This window comes from Hyla sarda, chromosome 1 (genome assembly GCF_029499605.1).
Source record: "Hyla sarda isolate aHylSar1 chromosome 1, aHylSar1.hap1, whole genome shotgun sequence".
Lineage (NCBI taxonomy): Eukaryota > Metazoa > Chordata > Amphibia > Anura > Hylidae > Hyla > Hyla sarda.
Window position 1 is genome coordinate 539,924,117 of NC_079189.1, and position 8,380 is coordinate 539,932,496.

General features: G+C 42.3%; 1 long non-coding RNA gene across 1 annotated transcript; it reads right to left on the minus strand.

Moving 5' to 3' along the window:
- Window positions 1-4,037: 4,037 nt before the first annotated feature.
- On the minus strand, window positions 4,038-7,767 carry LOC130311033 (uncharacterized). The gene is made up of 3 exons (XR_008859476.1): window positions 7,613-7,767; window positions 6,214-6,726; window positions 4,038-4,321 (listed from the first exon to the last, which is right to left on the minus strand). It is a non-coding gene; the product is annotated as an uncharacterized LOC130311033 (long non-coding RNA).
- Window positions 7,768-8,380: the final 613 nt, after the last annotated feature.

Below are 8,380 nucleotides of genomic sequence, written 5' to 3' on the forward strand. Positions count from 1 at the left end.
ATAAATGATAAGCTATTAATGGCATTTGGAAAAGACGAGAAGGAGGAGGAAAAGCAAGAATTGTTCTACGTATGAAAGATTATTACATTCTTCCACGTTCTGAGGAATGATATTATAGCTTATTATTACTTTAAGAAATTGTGAGAATGACAAAAAATAGCCAAGAAAGTTCTACTTAACCAGAAATGATCTCTTCATGTGTAATGCTAGTGAGGCAATGAGAGTGAATGCACCGCTGTTTTCATAATTCTGGATTAACATATCTTTGTGTGCAAGGGCAATTTGTGGTGACCCAGTACAGAATCACATGTTCTTCTGTACTCCTGCCCATCCTGTGTGGCAGATGCTGCTCAATGTCCATCATGGGTCCCCTCTCCTCAGAACTCTCTATAGTTCATAGTCTAATGTACTGTTACATAAGGGTTAAAGGGGTACTCCAGTGGAAAACAATTTATTTTAAAACAACGGGTGCAAGAAAGTTATACAGATTTGTAAATTACTTCTATTAAAAAATCTTTATCCTTCCAGTACTTTAAACAACAACAAAGACGTGGTCTCAAATGGCAGGAGGTGCTCAACCCCAAATGCAGTTGTGCATTTATACTGGGGGAGCAGATCCTGCCCTTATAGTACTTTGCTAGGGGCGATCCCCAGCATAAAAATGCATACAATGGGGGATGCCTGCAGCGGACTACAAGTGCCACAATAGAATCCTACACCAGATAGACTGTGTGGATGTGTAACAATTAGAATAATACAGGAATTTAGGTGCACTACTGTGGTAGATGACATTGGTTAACTCAACACTGATGTTAAAATTAAGACATTAGCCAGTATATCCTTGTATGAAGGGCACGGGACCTACCTGTAACCTACCTGTGCGTGATTAGCAAAACCAGGGGCCAGTGGGCAATTACGGCAGAATTAGGCCAACTCACAGCCTCCTCCCAGGTTACCTCCAGTGTGGCTGGGCACACAAACAATGGGAGGAGGGAGACAGACTATAAGCCCCACCCTCAGTGTTGAGGGATAGCCAATGTCATTGTTTACATCTACCACAGTAGTGCACCTAAATTCCTGTATTATCCTTCCAGTACTTATCAGCTGCTGTTTACTACAGAGAAAGTTCTTTTTTTTTTTTTTTTTTGTAATATCTTTTCTGTCTGACCACAGTGCTCTCTGCTAACACCTCTGTTCATTTTAGGAACTGTCCAGAGTAGAAGCAAATCCCCATAGCAAACCTCTCCTGCTCTGGACAGTTCCTGGCATGGACAGAGGTGTCAGCAGAGAGCACACCCTTTTAATATATTTGTATTATCTATGTACTTGTTGCCTTAAATCTCTTGTTGCTAAGGACCTTAAGAGGATTATGCAGTGGTGAACATGTGACTTATCTGCCCAATGGGAAGGCTCTAAATTGTCCCCTTATATACACTCTAGCCAGAGTTCAGCTCTCTCTTGAGCCCCTGCTCTTAGTGCATGCTGAGGTACAGTTTGGTGAAGAGTGAAGTCTGTCTGTGAGGTGGATATGAAAGGAGGCCTGAGGCCTAGTCCAGCAACCACTCATCTAATACAAGTTAACCCCACTACCGAGGTGAAAGCCAAAGCCTTGCGGTAAGCCTACAGTCCTGGGGATATTATACAAGTCAAGTCAGCAAGTTAGTCAATTCCAAGCCTCTAAAGTATAGCGTGGGCTGAATAAGTCATATACAGCACAATCAACAGTCCCAGCAAGCCGATAAGCTTCCCTAAGTTCACCCTGCAACTCTTTCACGCTAACCTGAGCTGTAACAGATGGTACCATCTTTCCAACCTCAGTAAAGCAAGCCAGTTAACCGTAACCATGAGTCGGAGTGATTATTTGCCCCATGCCTGGCACAGGTGAAGCTGGCCTACCTCGGGTGGTGTATAGGTCAACCACACCCTGGCATCACGATAAGGTTAATTACACATTACCCCGTCCGACAGCACACATATACTAGACATCCACTGAAACCCTTATTCTACAGGCTGCAAGGAGTATTTCGCATAGATTGATAGGCAGCTGGATAGTTTCTGATGTAAGATGCAATGTTTTGCTATCCCCCACTAAAATATAAATAAATTAATAAAAAAATATCTATCTACATATCGTAACCCACTGCATACCCTGTGGGTCTTGTGGGTTGGCTTTCATCATTTGAGCCTTATATACGTTTACATATACTTAACATGGGAACATTCTAGTCTGTATTATTCTAGACAAGCCCCCCCACCTCAAAAAAATAAATTAAAAAGGGGAAGTACAAGAAGTTTGTTGTAGTCAAGCTTAGAGTGAGGAAGGTGAGGATGGGTGAGGCGCATGCAATCTCTCTTTTTTTAGAGTAAGGCATCTAGTTGAGTCACTGAGAAAAAAAGATTGAGAAGTTATAAGGGTACTCTGCCCCTAGACATCTTATCCCTATCCAAAGATGTCTGATCGCGAGGAATCCCGCCACTGGGGACTCTCGCGATCTCCCTGCTGCACCCGGCATTCGTTTAGAGCATCAGGAGCAGCTCCAGAGGCTCGTGATGTCACGACCACGCCCTGCTTGTGATGTCACGGCCACTCCCCCTCAATGCAAGTCTATGGGAGGGGGCGTGATGGCTGCCACGCCCCCTCACAGAGACTTGTATTGAGGGGGCGTGGCCGAGACAGCACGAGCGGGCGTGGCTGTGATGTCACAAGCCACCCCTTTACATCGCCAGTCATCCAGCACTGAGCGAAGTTCTGGGTTTCAGCCGAGATCGCGAGGGTCCACAGTGGTGGGACCCTCCTGATCAGATATCTTATCCCCTATCCTTTGGATAGGGGATAAGATGTCTAGGGGCAGAGTACCCCTTTAAGGAGAAAGTGGGAAAGACTGTGGGAAAAAGTTGGACAAGAATCCCATATGTTTCGTAGGACCTTTCAGGGCTTCCACTCGGTCCTAGAGCTACTGTTTATCCAGAAGACCTGTATCAGAGGACCTGTATCAGAGGACCTGTATCAGAGGACCTGTATCAGAGGACCTGTATCAGAGGACCTGTATCAGAGGACCTGTATCAGAGGATCTGTATCAGAGGATCTGTATCAGAGGACCTGTATCAGAGGACCTGTATCAGAGGACCTGTATCAGAGGACCTGTATCAGAGGACCTGTATCAGAGGATCTGTATCAGAGGACCTGTATCAGAGGACCTGTATCAGAGGACCTGTATCAGAGGACCTGTATCAGAGGACCTGTATCAGAGGATCTATATCAGAGGACCTGTATCAGAGGACCTGTATCAGAGGACCTATATCAGAGGACCTGTATCAGAGGACCTGTATCAGAGGACCTGTATCAGAGGATCTGTATCAGAGGACCTGTATCAGAGGACCTGTATCAGAGGACCTGTATCAGAGGACCTGTAACAGAGGATCTGTATCAGAGGACCTGTAACAGAGGATCTGTATCAGAGGACCTGTATCAGAGGACCTGTATCAGAGGACCTGTATCAGAGGATCTGTATCAGAGGACCTGTATCAGAGGACCTGTATCAGAGGACCTGTATCAGAGGATCTATATCAGAGGACCTGTATCAGAGGATCTGTATCAGAGGACCTGTATCAGAGGACCTGTATCAGAGGACCTGTATGAGACATCAGCACAGTTCTAACCACCTGTGTCAGGATTTCCAGGTACCTCATTACATTTTCATGACTCTCCACATCCCTAAGCCTAAAATCTGAGCAGAGCTGACAGCAGACACAGTGGCATAGTGACATCTATATAGGTTCTGCAGGCTAGACAGTAACTTTATCCACTTCTTCTAGGCAAATTGTTCCCCCCACGTGTCGAACTGGAGTTATACAGCCTTTCTTACCTGACCAACATAGTCACCATTGACTTGAATTGTATGTGATGGTCACCTGCCATAAGTGACTAATACTATGAATTGTTAAGTGTAATCATTTATATAATTCCACATCATTTATTGCCTTGTAAGGTGTCTTAGGGAACATCTACAACAACTGTTGAACACTTTTTAAATACCAGATAAACATGTATAGCTTTTACCAAGCATTTATCTCTGCTTTATTTAACACAAGGCCTTAGAAAAGAGAAGTACAATGATACAACACTGCAGGCTAAATCTTGGATCGCAGGAAATGTGTCACGCTCCTTTATTCATTTTTAGCTATATATAATAGTGGCTTTTATCCTGTAAGCGTGTATTCAAACAAATGATAGATTTCACAATACAATTGTGTGTGGAGAAAATATCCTTTACTCCAGAGCTCCACTGAGGGGGTCCTTCTCAGGTGTATATAAGTCCTGCTGGTAAAAGATGTACAATTTATAGTGAGATAAAACAGAGAGAACTCAGGAGGGTTACTTGTTTAACAATCATTTAATATTATTAATAATACAGCAAATTATAGAGAATCCCAATTTTACTAACATTCATTTATTATTGACTTTAATTTTCATTTTATTTTTATCAAATCTAAACAAATTAGAAAAATGTGATTCATAATATACGTATGCTGTGTTGTAGGGTGGGATGAAGTTCGGTTGAACCCCAAGGTGCACTTTTGACCATCAGATTTTTTTTTACAGACAGGAGAATGCAACACTGATCTGTCATAATAAATAAAAGTAGAAGGTGCATCATCTCCTCTTCTTTGAAATATTAAAACTTCTGCATTTTAGGTGCTGTTAAGTACTTTTATAAGAGTGACATATGGCGCTTTTATTTAGAGAGAGCATGGAGTCACTATGCGAACACTGCATGCCGTGATTATTTGGGCAGTGCAAGGTTTTATCATCTGGGCACTACATAGCAGTATTAATTTGGTATAAAATGGCACTATTATTTAAGCCATCATTTTTTAATCATGCTCAGGGTGGGATAAAAAAAAATGTACTCACCTGCTACCCATCCTCTACAAGTGCTTCCTGCTTTTCACTCATTGCATAAAACATGCCCGCTTAGCCAATCACTCGCCACAGCACTGACCTGTCTGTCAATAATTGGCTGAGCAGGCATTTCCTGCGTGTTAAAGGGGTACTCCGCTGCTCAGCGTTTGGAACAAACTGTTCCGAAAGCTGGAGCCGGCGTCGGGAGCTCGTGATGCCATAGCCCCACCCCCTCTTCATGTCCCACCCCCTCAATGCAAGTCTATGGGAGGGGGCAGGAAAGCCATCACGCCCCCTCCCATAGACTTGCATTGAGGGGGCGGGTGTGATGTCATGAGGGTGCGGGGGCCATGACACCATGAGCTCCCCGTCGGGTCCAGCATTCCGAACAGTTTGTTCCAAATGCTGAGTGGCGGAGTACCCCTTTAAGATAAAAAGCAAAAAGCTTGAACAAGTATTGTCTGAACAGCATGGGGATTGGTGGCAGGTGAGTATGCATTTAAAAAAAAAAAAGATTCTTCCACACTAAGCACAAAAATAAATAAAACATTTTTTCCGGACAACCCAATTGCCGTAATGGTGCACATACAGCTGCAATGAAATGGTGAGTGCTGTTCAGCTTTCTATATCCAAGATTTTTTTTATTTTTTTTTTCTATAAGAACATGTTTGTTCTTGTAAAACCATGTGGATTTAGTGTTACTTGTTATGCCTGTATTGAGATGCAAGACAAAAACGACAGTAAAAATGCAGTTTTTTGCAACATTTCTACTAACTTGGCCAGTGTTGTATGTATGTGGATATTGCAACCTAGACTGTGACATTAAAGTGGTATTCCGGTGAAAAACTTTTTTTTTCTCTCTCTCCATATCAACTGTCTCCAGAAAGTTAAACAAATTTGTAAATTATTTCTCTAAAAAAAATATTAATCCAGCCAGTACTTATCAGCTGCTGAAGTTGAGTTGTTATTTTCTGTCTGACAACAGTGCTCTTTGCTGGCACCTCTGTCCGTCTCAGGAACTGTCCAGAGCAGGAGAGGTTTGCTATGGGGATTTGCTCCTACTCTGGACAGTTTCTGAGACAGACAGAGGTGTCAGCAGAGAGCACTGTTGTCAGACAGAAAAGAACAACTCAACTTCAGCAGCAGATAAGTACTGGAAGGATTAAGTTTTTTTTTTTTTTTTTTTATGAAGTAATTTACTAATCTTTACTAATTGTTTTTCACTGGAATACCCCTTTAACCACTCAATCCAGACGTCAGACAGGTTTCAGCAGTCAGGTTCTCTTTTGAAGTTACACAGCTTTTCCTACCTGAGTGTTGTGGCCGCCATTCACTCGTAGTGTCACACAATATGCGGCGTGTTATATCCTTGATTCAGTCTGCGGTGTTTGGAAGTGATGACTGCCATCCCAGAGATTGCTGTCTGTCGTCTCATTTGCATTTGCAGCGTGTCTCTTCCTCGCGTCGATATGAATGTCACGAGGTTGTCTATTTGTATGCTGGCAGTTTACCTTTCCTGTGCCGATAAATCTTTCCAGCTTTTGTAAACATCCTCTTGAACATTGTGAATAATAAATCCAAATATTTAAAGTCCATTTAGCATTAGACTTGTGTCATAAGCAAACGGCAGTGTCTTATTTATTCTATGCTGGCCAAGTCTCCGCGCAAAATTATTGGAGGTCACATCTAGTGCAGCCACAGAGTCCTCATTTTTAGCCAAATATGACTGAAGTAATATCAATAATATCTGAGGATCATTTCAGAAAAGGTTAAATTCAGTCAATGGAACAAACTGAACGTAGAAAGAAGAATGAAGCAATGTTCTAAAAGCAAAAAAGAATATTTTTTTAGCTAAATGGTGGAAGCAGTATGGCAGACCGCATGATGAAGTAGGCTAGTCTATTAGTGCTCTAGGGCAGTGGTCTTCAACCTGCGGACCTCCAGATGTTGCAAAACTACAACTCCCAGCATGCCCGGACAGCCGTTGGCTGTCCGGGCATGCTGGGAGTTGTAGTTTTGCAACATCTGGAGGTCCGCAGGTTGGAGAACACTGCTCTAGGGTGACATCATCAGTGGGTGATCACCACAAAGATCACCCAATTTATATCCTTTTGGTTTAGAAAACCCAGATTTCTAAAAAAAAAATTATTCTATTCAGAAGTAGTGTTGCTCGCGAATATTCGCAATACGAATTTTATTCGCGAATTCGCGAATATTTGCGAATATAGCACTATATATTCGTAATTATGAATATTCATATTTTTTTTTTTTTTACAGTACACATCACAGTGATGATGTGTGGTGTAAAGAAGGCTCTAATACTACTGTGTGAGACTGGCGTGCGAAAATTCGCATATGCGAATATTCGCATATGCTACTTTTCGCATATACGAAACTTAGCATGTGTGAATTTTCGCACATGCGAATTTTCACTTATGCTAATTTTGTATATGCTAATTTCCGCATATGCTAATTTTCGGACACGCGAATTTTTCGCATATGCAAAAATAAAATGCGAATATTACGAATTTGCGAATTTAGCGAATATATGACGAATATTCGCCCATATATTCGCGAAATATCGCGAATTCGAATATGGCCTATGCCGCTCAACACTATTCAGAAGCCTTATCAATCAGTGAGTAGGCGCAAAGGTCATCTCTCCAGAGGACCCAGTATATCCATGCTGCTGAAAGAGAACTCAATTACCATTGTTACAATGAGCAGGTAAGTACTCTCTGTGCCACATAACCTCTTTGACCCCTGAGGAGGGTTGTCTAAGTGGCCCCTGTTTTGTACAAGGATCAGGTGTTCAGGCCATGAGACACTAGGGGGGAGATTTATCAAAACCTGTGCATAGGAAAAGTTGCCTAGTTGCCCATAGCAACCAATCAGATTGCTTCTTTCATTTTGCAGAGGCCTTGTTAAAAATGAAAGAAGCAATCTGATTGGTTGCTATGGGCAACTGGGCAACTTTTCCTCTGGACAGGTTTTCATAAATCTCCCCCTAGGAGTGGACTGCCTGCGTTACAATTGTAAAATGCGCAATGGGGTTATCTATTATAGGAGACAATGGGGAGATTTATCAAAACCTGTCCAGAGGAAAAGTTGATTATAGCAACCAATCAGCTCGCTTCTTTCATTTTTAACAAGGCCTCTTCAAAATGCAAGAAGCCATCTGATTGGTTGCTATGGGCAACTGGGCAACTTTTCCTTTGCACAGGTTTTGATAAATCTCCCCCAATATGGAGTATTGTGTTCAATTCTGGGCCCCTGTATATAAGAATTACATGGCTGAACTGGAGCGGGGGCAGAGGAGGGCGAAAAAGATAATTAATGGTCTGAGAGGATTACAGGACCAAGACAGGTTATCAGGCTTGGGGTTATTTAGTCTGGAGAAAAGACGTTTTAAGGGCAATTTGATCACAATGTACAAATATATGTGTAGGGACAGTACAGAGATCTTTCTAGTAATGT